The sequence below is a fragment of the Ursus maritimus genome, unplaced genomic scaffold (assembly GCF_017311325.1).
Source record: "Ursus maritimus isolate PB19 unplaced genomic scaffold, ASM1731132v1 scaffold_15, whole genome shotgun sequence".
NCBI lineage: Eukaryota > Metazoa > Chordata > Mammalia > Carnivora > Ursidae > Ursus > Ursus maritimus.
Genome location: NW_024423897.1, coordinates 8,738,890 through 8,755,548, shown reverse-complemented (window position 1 = coordinate 8,755,548; position 16,659 = coordinate 8,738,890).

Sequence of the window (16,659 nt, the reverse complement as noted above, 5' to 3'; positions counted from 1 at the left end):
CCTAGAAGTCCTGAAATTGTACACTCAGATCCCAGATACTCTGAGGCTAGCTAACCAGGTTAATACATTTACCGTGATTTTTCTACAACTCTAAGAATGACCAGAGACTAGATACTTTTTAGGGAGTTTTTGGTCAGTTCAACAGTAGAAGACAATGTAAATACCCTTTTTATTTGTCAAAATTGCTAGGCAGATGGGAGCTTATTTCTTTACGAGTGCCTTTTTTTTTTTTTTTAAGAAGCAAATTGTTTTATCATTTGATTTGGTTTTACTGGAAAATGCTAGAGGTGCCTGGGTGGCTTAGTTGGTTGAGTGTTAACTTTTGGTTTTGGCTCAGGTCAAGATATCATGGGTCCTGAGATCTAGCCCCAGGGTGGGCTCCATGCTCAGCAGGAGGTCTGCTTGAAGATTCTTTCCCTATGCCCCTCCCCCTCACTCATGTGCTCTTTCTCTCTCTCTCAAATAAATAAATAAACCTTAAAAAAAGGAAAATACTGAAGCATGACATTGGCTAAAAGAAAAACAATGCAGAAAAGTAAAAGAAAAAAAAGAGACTTTTAAAATCAGTCGTATTCCAATAACCTAGGTATAACCACTATTACAATGTAGGTGACATGTGTTCTTCCAGAGAAATACGTTCTTATTTACATGTATGTATATGTATACATACAGAAATATAGGTACCTGATATATTTAATTATGCAATAAGAACCATTTATTTATCTGTTTATTTGAGAGGGAGAGAGACAGAGATAGTGAGAGAGATAGCCAGAGAGAGCATAGGCAAGGAAGAGAGGGAGAAGCAGGCTCCCTGCAGGGAGCCCAACTCTGGGCTCCATCCCAGTATCATGACCTGAGCTGAAGGCAGATCCTTAACTGACTGAGCCACCCAGGCGCCCCAAGAATCATTTACTTATACAGTATAACACGTTCCTTTTTTAAACCTCACATTATATCCTACTTTTTTTAAGCCAGTCAAAATTTTACAGAAACATAATTTAATGCCTATGTAGTCATGATTCTGTTTAATGCATTTTAATTCATTTACTCATTCTCCTGCTATTGATTCCTTGAGGTTTTATAATTAATGGAGATGCTTGCATTTTGAATATCATTATTGCAGTGCTTTAACATACATATTTCCATTTCTTTCTGCCTTATTCCCCCATTGCCCAGAATGACTGTGTGCTTGTCTGTTAATTTCAGGATCACATATGTAGACTTAAGTCCCAAAGGCATTTCTCAGCTTGCAGTTAAAAGGGCAAGGCTATTAACTCTGAGAAAATATTTTAATCTGAGCATTTTCAATTAAAGGAAAAGAGCTTATAGAAGTTAATTTTGATGCAGCATATTTGATCTTTTGCCTTATTTGTTCATTTATGGATGCAATGTATGCATAGGCCAAACACAAGTATAAAAGTATATACACGTAAAAAGTTGCCAGTTCTCTCTGTTCCCCATTCCTTCAATCTGCTTCTCCCCCACCATCCCATGGTAGCTTTTATGTTAACATCGTAATGTTTCTCATTTCATACTTCAGCCTTCTATAAATAAATAAATAAGGCTTCCCACTCCTAAAAAAGAAAATCTGGTGTCTAATCATATAGCACAGTCAACTCTATAGTTAAATGTATGTCTCTAATTTATTCTTTTTTATAGCACATAATACCCCATTGAGTAGCAGGTGAGGTTCGGTCTTTCCATTTTGTGCCCACTGGCTCCTGGTGCACTTTCACTCCCACCAGCCAGCATCTGCTTCTCCCTAAAGGTCTTGACTCCAGCTGCCAGAGTCTGTTTTATATCCCCTGGGCGGAGCCCGGAACCCATGACCGACAGGTGCAGCCGTCAGTCTAGGACAAGGCTGAACGTGACCCTGGTAGTCTCCAAAATCTCTCTGTACTACTGAGCCAGTTACCCGCTATGGGTCGCTGCTTGAGATTGCACACTGGCCTCGCTTCCATTCCTGTCCCCCTTCCTTCCCTCCTTTTCCTTTTCCTTTTTTTTTTTTTTTTTTTTTTTTTTCAGGGACCCCCCAGAGAAGACTGGGGAGCACACACGGGGGCTCCTGTGAGCGGGGTGGACACCGCAGGCCACCTGTGACCCAGCTGGGAAGCACGCACCGGCCCAGAAACTCCAGCTGGCAGCGCTGGGCGCTTGGGAAAGCTCGACTGGCCCCCTCCGCACGGTGGAGCTGACCTCTGAAGTTCCTCTGCGGTGCCTGTTGGAGCCTGGTTGGTCCACTGTGCCCTTTGATGGCAGCCTCAGTTTCCCTGTCTGATAAAGCGACTTAGTGGTTTCTGCAACGGCTTCGAGCTCTTTTCTCTTGCTAAGAAGGCCCACCACCTACCCTTTCTCTGTCTTCCCGTTGGGTCTCTTTGGAGATTGGGGTTTTCCTTTTCCTTTTTTTTTTTTTTTTTTTTTAATCTCAGGGTCATTTTCTAGGGAATTCAATCTAAGACTTATAGTGCATGTCATGTTTTTCTTATCCTGTTAATGGACATGTAGGTAGTTTATACTTTTGGCTTTTACAACCTTTTCTTTGATACTCAAACTTGTACATACATCCTGACATGTGCCTGTTTTTTGTTTGTTTGGTTTTGGTTTTTGGGTTTTTTTTTGTTTTGTTTTTTTTGTTTTTGTTTTTGTAGGACAGAAGTTTCCTAACATTGAGCTGTTGTAGTTTTTAAATTTTAATAGAGCCAGAAGAAAATCCAAAAAACTTGGCAGTAATTAATACTCCTTCCAGCAATTGATGAGTGTGCCTGCCTGTTTTCCTGTACCCTTAATCACACTAGGTATTAACAATTTTTTTACATTGTCCTCAATCTAATGAGTCATAAATGGTTTTTGTTGTAATTTCCATTTACCTGCTTACTAGAGAAGTTGGTCTTTCTTTCCTAGGTGGGTTTCATTTGTGGTGCTTTGTCCATTTGCATTATCTTTTGAACTGGCAGTCTATTTCATATCGGGTGTGCTGCCTTTTTCTTAACAATTTGTAGGTTATGTTTGTATTGGGATATCAACTCTTTGTCTACATGTCTATTAAAATTCAACTCTTTGTCTACATATATGTTAAAAACTATTTTCTTTCAGTTATTTGTGTAGACTTTGTTTCAAAAATCACTTAGAAGGGGAGACAGATAAAAATACTGAGGATGTTTCTAAGGAAACATCCACGTTTGGGAACCGTGCCTGCCCATTTGATTCCCAGCGAATTGATGCACACATTTGTGAATCAAATGCATCATTCCTATTTGGGTCAGTGTGCACAACTTGAGTAAATGCAGACCATCCTATTTATAGGAATACGCTTTAGGAATTCCCACAACAAAGCTTTTAGCATCGGTCCTGCAGGCTGTCCCACTTACAGCTTTGTGCTTCACATCGAGACATGAGAGGAGGAAGCGGATCAGAGGCCTGGCTGTTCAAGTGTGTGGTTATCAAGCACTTGTAAGAAAATGAGCTTCCACCAGAAAACGTGAGAGGATCAACTTCATTGTGCCATTGAGATCAACTCATTTACACCCTTCAAAAGAGACGTGAGCTCCAAAATTAAATTTTAGGCCTGAATTATCTGTTGTGATAGTTTATATTGATTAAATGATCAGGTGCACACACACACGCACCTGCATCCTACTCCATTTCTTCTCTCCCATGGTTAATCTGAGCAAAGAAATAGAAACATTCTTTCCTGCACTACTTGGTCCTTTGCACTTTTCACCTTTTCTTTCCTTTCTAACCCATTCATTAATCTTTCCATATGAGTATGCCTTTCTTTTTCTTTTTAATAGTTAGAAATATAAAGTTATTTGCTGTTCAAAACAAATAAATAGCTACATAATTAACAGACTTTTTGTGAAGTACACTTTGTCTTTGGAATAAAGTGTTAAAATGTCTAATTAATAATATTTAAGAAAAGGATTTCTGTTTCTAGTTTGTAGCCCCAATGATAGAATAATTAAGTGGTATGGTCCCAGGTTTATGGAGGTAATCTTTTAAATCTCCAAATTCCTCAAAGCTTCTTTGGTCTTGGTGTTGTCAAACTTGATTTTTATTGATCTCTGCATTTCAACTCATGCACATAAAAACGTTTTCTCCCCGGATCACAGGAAAGGAGCAACCCTGTGATATATACATTTCCTAATTAAAGCTTAAATCTAGTTCCCAGCAATTGCACTTCTGAAATGTTCACCACAGAGTGAAATGTTTTTAACTTTTTCCATCCATCACACTGGTTTTTAGGTTGCTGGTAATGTCAGCCAGAAAACTATCTGAATTAAGGGCATTTTTCATAGAGACTTCTACTGTACTTCTTAAATGGGCAAGTTAGTATTAAAGATATCACTGGAATTTATCCCAAAACGTAATTGAATTTTTTATTGGTTTTAGGATACAGTTCTTAGTTCAGTTCGGATGTGAACCATAGGAAGTAAAAAATGTGGTGCAAGTTGGTGTCAGAACAGCAGTAAAATTTTACAAAGAAACTAGATCTTTTAGGTAGTCAAACCATTTGCCTGGAGATACTGTCCATTTGGCACTTTAATGGACAGCTTCTTGGACATGTGAACAAAGATGGCCATACTAGGTGAGAATATATGGAGTGATACATTTTGGCAAATCATTTTTCATAAGGTGAATAAAAAATTTCCTACTTGGGTACCTGATAGAGTTGACTATTCTGCCACTTTATGGCTATTTGGGCAAACCCACTATTTCATGATAGCTAATAGTTTTTACTTTAAAATTTTCATTATGGTATTTTATGTCCCTCCCAAAAGAAGCACTCTATTTGTTTTAAATGGGAACAAACATTTTGATTCTATTTTTTGTGACCTTTTTTTGTTTTTGTGCGGTACAACTTTTATGAAACTAGAGCTATTGTTTGAATATGATGACATCGAAGGCCATAGCTTTTTGGATGAATGATATTAAAGTGATACAACAGCAAACAATGAACAAATAAGAGATATGCATGTGTGCCTGGTGTTTTGCTCAGCAATTAGAAAACATTATGCCATTTGTTCCTCATAACACCTGTGTGCGCCAGGTAGAATAATTATCCATTTTATAGATATGAAGAAACAAAAAAACAGGTTAAATAGTGTGTTCAGAAGTTTAGGACATTCTGAAATATAAATTGTTTGGAAAGCAAAGTTAATGCTTTTTGGTTCTTGAAGTAACTCAAACTAACTGCTCATTACTGCATTCTCACCTTTTCTCGGGCAGGGGAATGGTTAACAATATTCACCTTGAGCAAGAGCCATTGTAACTGAAAAAAAAGGGGGGGAATCCATTAACTTCTAAGTAAAGAATTATACAGTTTGGAGTAATTTGCACTATTATTTCCTTTTAATAAACCCTGTCTTCATCATGGGAAGGTGAACTTAAGCCTAGCTATGGGTCATAATGTCTACAATTCCCACTGTGACTGCTTAAATGTTTGGATTTTATTCTGAATATGGACAAGAGCAATTTCAGCATTTATGGAGAGTTTAAAAATGGACTGTTACATATCAATACTAGTAAGTCTCTGAGTTCCTTGGTCACTTAATGGGAGAGGATGAGAAACTTGCCTGAGCTGGAGGACCTACACCAGGATAGGCACAGGTGAGGGGGAGTCATTCTTATTTGTTATATGTACTTGCCTTGGCAGCCAAGGTTTGGGAGTCCCTCTTCTTCTTATTAACATGAGAATTTGAGGCCGACAGGGAGTTAGATGTTTGTCCCCTCTATTCAGAATTGAGAGTTATGTTGATTTCTTTGGCGAACTCACTTGGCAGGTGACATAGATTATGATTTCACTTCCTATCCAAGAAAGTATTATTAGTAGTATAGATTTATGTCACACGATGTGATTTGTTATTAAATTACGTATGTCTTTGTTGTGGAGATCAAGGTTATTGACTTGTAAAAATGCAATGTTCTGTTGGTTGTGAATCAGCCAAGGTTATTTTCATGGAGGTTGATGGCCATGAAATCTTTCAGCTTTGTCTCTTCTGACTGATAGCTCCATTGCTTTCAGGATTCTCCTCCTCATGGAGTTGTGGCTTCTCAGTAACCATAAAAATCAGGATGCATAAGACAAAAACGATTTGGCTTAGTTTCTTAACAGATTTTATTGGCCTTTTACCATTCCTTACTTTATAGAAGTCTTGCAGCGTCCCAGATCAAACACACTCAGAATGAAAAGCTTTCACGAAGATTATCACTAAACTTCCAAGTATGTCTGCCCGTTGATTTCATTTTCCTTCCTCTCTAAACCCTGTATCTAGCCATCATTTCAGCACATATTTATCAAATGCTTACAACTGTCAGGCATGCCATTGGTTTTGGAGACACAGTAGTGACTAGGACTGACAATATCCCCTCGCTCTTGGAGTTCATATTCTGGTGAGGGAAAGACAGATTAGAACATATAGACATCCAGGAGCAAGATAATTTCAAATAGTAATAATGCTACACAGGTAATAAAGCATAGTATGCATAGAGAGTGGTGGGGCTGGGAAAAGGGTTTTTGTTGTCAGGGGAGAACTCTCAAAGGAGGTGATATTTGATATCTGAATGATGAGAGGGAACCAGGTGTGAGAAATTTAGAGGAAGAACTTCCAAGCAAAGAGATTCCAGGGCTGTCATGGAGTGTTATGTGGTATGTGCACTGCACAAAGCACCTGACCAAGGGGAGAAGGAGTGGCTGAAATTTCATGCTTTTCTTACATAACATGCTATCAGGGATGGGGCTGCTTCTTCCCACAGAGTAGTGGGATTTTTTTTTGTTTGTTTGTTTAAACCACAAATGCTGTTCTTTTTGCCAAGCAAAGTACCTGAGGGGACTATGTCCACCAGGGGATATATGTGTATGAGTTTTGTTTTTTGTTGTTGTTGTTTTTAGTGAAGACAACTTTATAGGCTGGTAGTGGCCTTGAGTTAATTAGGTGTGTAAGGTTGGCCTGATAGTGGGTAGAGCGGAGTATAGTGTGGGAAGTAATAAGAATAAAGTGGTACAAGGTGAAGTTAGAGATGTAAATAGGAACCAGAACATGTAGGGTTTTGTAAGGAGTCTGGATTATATTCTAAGTACAAAGAGGCCAGTGGAGGGACTTGTATTATAAGTACAAAGTGGGAAAATTGTAGCTTTGCTTTAAAAATATTACTCTGGCTTGTACAGTCAAAGAGAGAACTTTACCAGGACAAAAAACTTACTTGAGCAATATTCTATCCTCATCTACTCTCCTTCTGTTCTGACCTGAAAGATTTCTGATGCTGCTTTTTAATGGCCTTCTTTTAATAATCAAAATAGGCCAAGAGTACAATCTTGTAGTGGCCCATGGCAAAGAATAAAAATATACGGACTCTATCTTCAAAAAGCATGCATTTTCCATCTTTCCCTGTGTATACAGCTCCTTTTTTTGACAGTGGTATTCCAAATTGATGGAAATGAAGGAAATAAATAGATGACATGTTTTCAGGAAAGCCAACTCACATTAAAAAGTCCAAGCATGTCTATGGGAAGAAGGTAGATTTGACTATAACCTTAGTGCTTTTATTTTCAACTCTGGGTAGTATCAGATTATAGGATTATTAATAAGAGGTGTCATTGTAACTTGTGTATGATAAAGTTTTCCAATAGGATTATACTCATAAGGGAATGTTGAAAAGTTTCTCCTGAAAATATAGCAGGTTGATAAACTGGTGTACCTGGGACTGTGAAACACTGATACCGTGAAATCGGGAGTGAAATTTGAGGAGCGAACATTGTCATCACCTAAAGGAGTCAGGATTGAAATGCATTATGTAAGTTTATTTTGTGAAAAGCGAGTATTACATTATAGGAATTAGGGAATATTTACTGGTGTTTGATGTCATCTAAGATTTTTCCCCAAAATGGTCATGAGCTTTATAAGAGGAAGACCCTGATAGATATTTTGGGATCCATCATTTCTGAGTGTCACAGAACTTGAATTTGAGGTTGTTTTTTGGAGAAACATAAAATAAGACATGGAGTATTTTAGGTTTAGCAAGACAGAAGCACTTAGTGATCTGTTCTTAGCCCTGGAGGAAGGAAATGGAAGAAACAGTTCAAGTCAGTGGGTCTGAACTCTTTCCCTCCTCCTTTCTCCTTAGTAGATCCAGCCCAGTAAGCGTCTGTTTAAGGATCACTTCCCTGTTCACACTGTCTAAAGGAAGATGATAATATGGGCAGGCCTGTGTCCTGAATTTTAACATATTGTATCCCCTTCTGTCATACCCCACTTGGTGAGGAGAGGTAAGGTACAAATAGGCCAAATCCATGAAAGAGTGCAATAATCCTGCAGAACTCTGTTGCATAAAGAGAAAGAACCCAGACTGGGTACTCCAAAGTGAACAGATGTGGCTAGTTAATTCACTTGCCCTGACCAAGCGATTAAGGGAATTAAACCTGGCCTGTTTCATTACGCTGAGTATCCTTACACCCACTCTTCTTTCCAGATACAATGCTGCTTGGAGTCTAAGAGTTATCCTCAAAGACCAGGGTGAAACCAAACATTATCAATCCCAGATGTGACATTTCACCTTTTCCCCTAAGTAAATGCATTTGTAAGTGTAGGAAGTTTCTGTTGGGTCTACCTAAATTAATCTCTTTTTAAAAGGGTACATAAAAACTGTTGTAGTTTTGCTTTATGATTTAGCTGTCTACTGAAAGGGTTTAAAAATTTATATAAACCATCCGTATACAAACCTCTTCTCTAGCTTTAATGCAAGGCTTTCTTGGGTACAGTTTACTGTTTATATATAAAGCGTGTAGGTGGTTTAAATGTTTTTCTAGCACATACTAGGCTTTCAATAAATGTCTTTAATTTATGAATTTAAGAATGAATGGACTCGTTTATTTTACTAGTGTCCTATAATATTTTTAAAAATCTAAATATTTTTGGTTATTTCAGTGGCTAAAATAAAAATGATTTTTTTTCCTTCAAAATGCCATTCTCTTCTAAAATGTGATGAATGTATGGGGAATGTAGTAATTCTTTTTAGTTCTTTCTTTGCAGAAGGGAGCATTTACGATCATTTTTAGATTTAAGTAGGGGTAGTAAAAATTATTTGCACAATGATATTTTAGCATGCAGGTGTTTGGCTGAGGTTCCAACCTGGAAATCACTTTTAAAACATAGGCATTTGTCCAAAGAGCATATGGAACTTCATTATCAGAGCATAAGAATATATTTTGTGGTACATTTTACTGTCTACTCATATACTTCCCAGGATTGCTGGTTGGTTTTGAATTATTTATAAAATAAACTTGAAAACATTCTTACCCATTACTTAGACAATTGTTATTACATAAGATAATACATGACTCTGTGAAGTATTTACAAATTGTTTGTTTGTTTGACATCTTTCCATTTCACATTAACTGTGTTTTTCATGGTAAGGATACTGTTGTTCCAAGTGGATAAATTAGGTCATTATGCTGCAAGGACAAAATGGAAGTCCCCCCCCCCCCCTTGGATTTGAATAGATTGTTGTTGATTTACTAGTCTGTGATATTGAGTGGTACTTACTCCAAACATACTAGAGGCATTTCTTTTTCTGTGTCTTGTATCAATTTACCTTTCCCTCTTCTGCCCTGAATAATCCTTAGAGGCCTACAAAGTGAGAATTCCAGTGTTGGAACAGAGATGGAGGCCTCTTGTCTACTTTCTTTTCTTGAAGAATCATTAGTATACTCTGTTAATCACATTGACTAATGCCATCTCTCAAGATAGTCTGTTTAATTTCTGTTTTGAGTGTATTAGAAAGGAGATAGGACCAAAAAAAAAAAAGTGTTCTTGATGTAGTTAAAATAAAAATCATATATATTGAGTTTACATTGGCAAGAACAGGTTTTCTTCTAATTGTTGGGTTAAATGAAAGACTGATAAACTTGAGCCAGTTCTTGTCTGATAAAACTTAAGCCCTGAAACTAGGGTAAATTCACTTACTATGGCTATCAACTCTCCCCTGGTTATTGCAGCTGTTCTGGGAAGGCAGGAAAAGGAAAATGTTTCAAATCTTACTAATATCATCACTTATCCTAGTGAGGTCACAGTAGACTACCCCTATGAGAACAAGACACTTCTATTGACTTCAAAGCCTACCCCATTACTACCTAATGAGAAAATGGCGTTCAGTGATAACCAAGATTGCAGGAGATTATTTGTCATGGATATTTATTCGGAATATCTGTCAGCTGCTTAGCAGGGATGCCTCAATTCAGATACATACTTATGCCCCAAACTGAAGTCTCAGCTTTTTGACCCCTGCCCCTCATCTTGACCCTGTGAGGTACCAGATACATACATTATGATTATTTCCTTCAGAGATTAGGTTGTAGGTGTTTTTCCCTTCCGGTCTCATTAAAAACAAAAATTCTTCATCTTGAATATTATGCTTGTGGAGTTTTTCATGTCTACTGAAATGAACAAATATATTTCAAGTAGGTTAATTTTGACAAAGGAAACAAACCAATTTCCAATGCAGTATTCTTGTGCTCCTTTGGCCATAGAACTAAAGAACACCAGGGGAAATCTGAATTATTTATCTGGAAACACTGCAGTATAATTATTTATATTGCAATAGAGAAGTTATGTAATTTATATTATGTTGAATGCATAGCCCATCATGTTTTATAAAATATTTGTAAATACGTTCATTTTCTAGACATTTCATCCAGTGGAAATTAATATTCATGGATATCAATGAAAGTAACTAACATTCATTGAATACTTACTGGGTGCCAGCTACTTAATATGTTATTTTATGTAATCCTCAGAACAGCACTGTGAGATAGATATATTCTTATCCTAAGATTTAGAGGAGTGATGCTTTTGGCTGTCAGGAATAGTGTGATTGAAACTGGTGAAGCATTAAGGGAATTTTGTCTTATGTAACTGGGAATCAAGAGGTATAACAGACTCAGGCAGGCTCTGGTTAGAGTTCTGGTTTACTCTTTTTGTCATTCTACTCAATCTGTCCTAATGTCTGCATCAGCATTATCCTTAGACTATTTTCCTTAATGATTAGAAAAGAGCAGCCAAGATCGACTGGAGCAAAATACCTTCTTGTTTACGTCCATTTAGAGAAAGAGAAACTGGCTCCTTATGAGTCTCTGGAGAAAGGAAGAGTTCTTCATGAAACCTCTTTAGCAAGCCTTCATTTAAATCATATTGGCCATTCCCAATCTCCTGTCCATTCCTGAACCAATCAGGAATAAGAGGGAAAGGATTACTATGATGAATTTATACAAATCAGAGCTCATGCCTGAAGGTGGAGGTGCGGTCAGCTTTCCCCTCCCCTTTCTTTGATTACAATGGGGAGATGATAAGTGAACACAGGTGAGATTCCATGAAGAAGAAGGAAAGCATGAATGGATTCTGGGTAAAGATGACTATTTACTACAGAGGGACGAGGTAATCTCAAAGGCCTTATCACTACTTACTGGTGGTCCCTAAACTTAAATTCGGGTCTGTTTCATTTCAGAAGCCCAGGCTTCTATATTATCTTTTGTGATGAGTATCAGGACTTATTTTTTGAGAATGTATTTCTAATAAAACTTCAAAACATATCTGTGCAGCCTTAGGCAAGTCATTCCCTCTTGGCCTCAGCTTCCCTATACACACAAAAAGAGTAAACTGAAATATTTTAGGCTTTGTGGAGCATGAAGTCTTTATCACAGTTAACTACTCAACTCTCCCAATACAGCATGAAAGAAGCTATGGACGACATATAAACGAATGGGCATGTTCAGGTAAAACTTTCCTTGTAGTAACAGGTGGTGGCCTGTGGTTTGTGTTTTGCCAGTCCCTGAACTGGGTGATCTCTAGTGTCCTGCCCTACTCTAAAATTGTAGGCTTCTGATTTTATCCATTAGTAGCAATTTTAATATACATTTTCAATCAGAAACTTTTATATTAGCTGAATTTCTGTTTAATTTATCACAGATATGAGATATTAAAATTCATAATTGCTAATTCCTGTATCTCCTAGTATAAATTTTTCAAATTTATTTGCTGTAATATGAATACATACAGGAAATATGTCTCATTTTGGATTGCTCCAGCATTCTAGAAACCTTTTCCCCTGGATCATGTTGACACTTGTGAAAGTAACATTCGTGTTTTTACTGGTATGCTCACCTGTTGGAGATGACAAGTCAGTGTCAATGAAGGTATGATGAAAGACCTAGGAAAAGTCAAAATGTGGGAAAGACCCTTAACAGTTAATCAGCATATGATTATCAGGTGTTTATCTTTTACAAAAAACAAAATTGCTCATGGAAAATAACATCATATAGTCTTTTAAGTTTCTTAACATTCTTCATAATACATTCTTAATTTAAAAATGTGCAAGTAGATTAAAGGTATAAAAGCCACTCAATCACCTTCATTAACATTAAATGAGCTACCCTGCATATAAGAAGACTTGTTCAGTCAATTTCCACTGAAATAATATATCACAATTCTTGTTACTTCAAGAGTAAGATAAATTGGTTTTAGTGTTTCCTTTTAGTGGGTCAGTGTTATACCCCAAAGGAAGAGGCAGGTGCTCAGCCTAGCACTTCAGACAATAACGAAGCTAATTATCAGAGAACTTGATACCTGGAAAGCCATCTCACCTGTTTGCTTGTTTGTTTGTTTTTTAATTCCACTTAAAAGATATACTTAATATAAAATCTTAAAATAGAGATATAATAATATATAACACAAACCAGACATCATCTTTGAGTCATCGAATGAAGAAATTAATGAAAGTTCATTATAATCATAAGGTATTCCTTTTGCTTCTACAAAGAACAATAATTCATGTAAAATAAAGACTTTAATTGTAGGAATGCATGCTAGTGTCCACATGTATAAAATTAGAAATAACATGTGAGAACATGAGATTTCTGACTCCATCTAGTCTCTATCTCCATTCACCTTCATTGTTATGGAAATATTTTGGGGAAAATATAGAGAGTGTCTAAGGCAAACAAAAGTGAAAGAAAATGTAAGGATGATGTGAACTTTTAAAGAGGGTAACCATGGGATAGAGTAGAGATCTGGGAGACTATCCACAACTTAGTTGATCTTGAAAAAAGCTAATCCACTCTTGCAGCTTCAATTCTCACTTTTGTAAAAATGAGACAAATAATACCTTTCCTGGCTGCCTCAGAGGCTTGTTAAAATCAAATGAGATGACACATCTGAAAATGTTTTGTAATTTAATGTGGTTATATGGAAATGAAGGATTTAAAACTCTTGCCCAAAGTAGATTCCTTCTGAAGTCTAGTGAACACATTAATTGCAAGCTCTGACTTAGGATTTTCTTTCACCACTGTCCATTCTTCTCTTTACTTTGATTTACCTTGCCTAAGTTCCACAAATCACAGGTTCAGTATTCATTTTCTGCCCCTTAGAGGGGTTGGGAGGAGTGGTGGTTCAGCAGTTCTTAATGGGTGTTTTTCTGATGCGGAAAGGCCTTGAAGGGAAATTGGTATAGGCGAGGTCAAAAAAGAACATGACTGGCAAACCATTTGCCTCGGTTAGATCATTGAGTGGGTAGCAAAATGGGCTGGTGAGGTTGGTTGTGGAGATTGTGAATGACCCTGCTGAGCAATTTGGGCTTTTTCACAGAAGGAACAAACAGCACAGGTTCTATACAAATTTAGACTACTTCCATGATGATTTTGGATCTCTCAAGTGCTCAAAATTAGAGTAAACTAATTTAACAAGCTTTCTTTTCTTCTTAAAAAAAAAAAAGGAAAAAGAATTGTATTCAGGACCAAGAGCAAGTAGGTAATTTACCAAATTCTAGTGCTTTGGGATGAGGGATAGCACAGGTCGGGGGAGAAAAGTCAATGATGAGAAATGGAGGAAGAAAAATAAAATATAGGAGAGTATCAAAAAGGTTTTCCCTATTTCTAAACTTTACCTCAATTCGGCCCTGTGCTCTGAATGAGAAATAGTTACTTAGTATTAAAGTTCTTTATCTTCTGGCCCATCCTGTCATGTCACCACATACAGTACATCTTCTGTGGGGAAATTATTCCAAGTAAAATTTTACTCACAAACACTGCTGGAACATAATGTATCTGTGAGTAGGTAGTCAGCATTGAGTTCAGGAAAAACGGTGCTCCGTGCACCAGGGCACTTTTTAGAAGTCAATATTCTATATGCCTAATGACTTGCGTCACTGGAAATCACTTTGGAAGTTAACAGAGAATTAAGAATGCTGGAACGAAACTTGTCACTTTTTCCTCTTCTCTCACTTTACAGCTGAGGAAAGAGGTTTGCAGGTGTACGGCACCTGGGCGTATCTGTACTTGGTCTTCTGGAGCAGTCCCTAGTCCATAGTTCTAGGACTATGAGCAAAGCATGCTCCACTAAGTAAAACAAAGGAAATCTTAAGGGACCTTTCCAAAATAGGGGAAGCAGATTAGTCATTTCACTCCTTTGGACTTCAATTTCTTATCTGTAAAATAAGGAGTATAGACCAGGTGAGTTATAAGAGCCCTCTTTATGGGGTGAGTGAGTCTTCTTTGGAGATGCGGGTTTTGTTGGTCTGATTTGAGGCAAGGTGATTGGTTACCTCTCTGTCTATTTACCAGAGTTCACTAATGGCTGATTTCGTAAGTAAGCACCCAAGAAAAAGATGAAAGTTTATATGTATCTCCTGTCTGCACTGTGTCTTAGTCATTGCATAAAGTGGTCTTTTTTGGAAGGGGTATATAGGGATAGGGCGCACTTACCTAAAAAGAATACCTAAGCTTTCTTCTACTTTAAGTGCGAAAGTGGCCTGTGCCCCATAACCTTTCACATAAAATAAGGCAGGCAGGTGAATTTTCATGAAGAAGTCAGGAAAAAGTGACTATTTCTTTGATTTGGGGGGAAGGTATTATATATCTGAGTTAAATTTACTCAAATGATTGCTGCAGAACTAAAATACAGTAGTACAGGAAATTAATTGTGGTAAAAATTTAAAATGCTATCAAGAGCTGTGTTAATTTAATTTCCCGTTACTTTGTGGAATGCACAGAACATAAAATTCACGGAACGACTCATAAAGCCAGTGCCATACTTTACTCTTCTGACTGTGAGGCTGTAGTCTCACCTTCATAGTGTTCTACTTTTTTTTAAGAGATTATCTTGAAAGAACACTTTTTTTTTTTGTCTTCCCATACAGAAGGGCAGCACAAATGACACCATACATTGCTCTTTTGGAGCTGGCAAGTCTTTATTCATGAATTTAAACCTGAATCAAATTTCTCTGTCTCAGCTTTCTATAAACCTGATGGGTATTTTGGCTAGAGTTGTCTGTCTTTGAGAGGCTCCTGTCCATTGATTTTAGTTTAGTTTAGTTTTGTTTTTGTTTTTGTTTTTTATTTTGTTTTGTTTTTGTTTTTGTTTTGAAGATGATGGAGTAGATACTTAGGCTCTACGGCCAGAACACCTCGATTAGAATTCTGCTTCTGCCATGTACTAGCTGCATGACCCTGGACATGATACTTAGCTTCTCTGTGCCTCAGTACTTCATCTGGAAAATGAGAATAATAAGAATATCAACAATGCATGGAAATGACAGGGTTAAGTAATTTAATGCATATGGAGCACTTAGAACAAGACCTGATACATAGCACCCGCTTAGTGAACTTACCTCAGTGGATCTACCTTCAAAATGAAGAGGAGGTTCTTGCATTCAAGGAACCTTGATATCAACTTGTTAAAACAAACCCTCAAAGAAACAGAAACATAGTAATTGAATAACAAACTCTAACAAAGTGGTTCGAATTGAAGACCCAAATGAAGTGTCCCTTGCAATCCAACGAGGCCGTATTTATTTTAAAACTTCGGTGTAGCCCAAGTGATGAATCTAGCCTGCAAATTTGCTTCACATATGTGATCTCAGATACAATAGAGGATGCACAGTAAATTTGAGTTTCAGAGTAAACAGCCTACCCTTTTTGGTATAAGTATGCCCCGTGTGATTCTCAGGACATTCTGATGCTAAGAGACTCACTTTTTATCTGGAGTTCAAAATAAACTGGATATCTTGCAGTTTTATTTGCTAAAGCTGGCAACTCAATTTACATGGTGTCTTTATAAAAGTGGATATTAGTTGCTTCTAAAATGCGAAAATTCTTTTGAAAAATTAGAAGATTTGATAAAACTGGACCTTGATGGCAATAAGGTCTACCAGGATATGCAGCTTCTCTTCCCTTACATGGTGCATGTCCTGTCACTTGCCTCAGTCCTGTCCATTTCTCATTGTCCTTCTCTGTTCCTTCTTCCCTAACGTATGTCCTTTTCTCCTGGAGACCTTGGGCTTTGGGATCCTCAATATAACGGCTACATAAGAATTTGGAATTTTAATATATTTTGTTCATTTCAGCATAAATGGCTTTAATAAAGATTCAAATGTACATTAAATTAGTAAAAACAAAAGCACAATCTGTTCACTTCAAGATCTGTAGATACTTTTCTAAGATATTATGTAGCCACATGGAAACATTTTCCTCAGAATTGAGATGTACTAATATGGCCTGTGGGACTTCTTACACACTGGCCCTCTTAAGCATTCCATCTCCCGTCAGAGAATTTTAGCTTCCAAGACTCTGGCCACTGAGAGATGAGGAATAATAAGTCTAACATTCTGCACTACTGG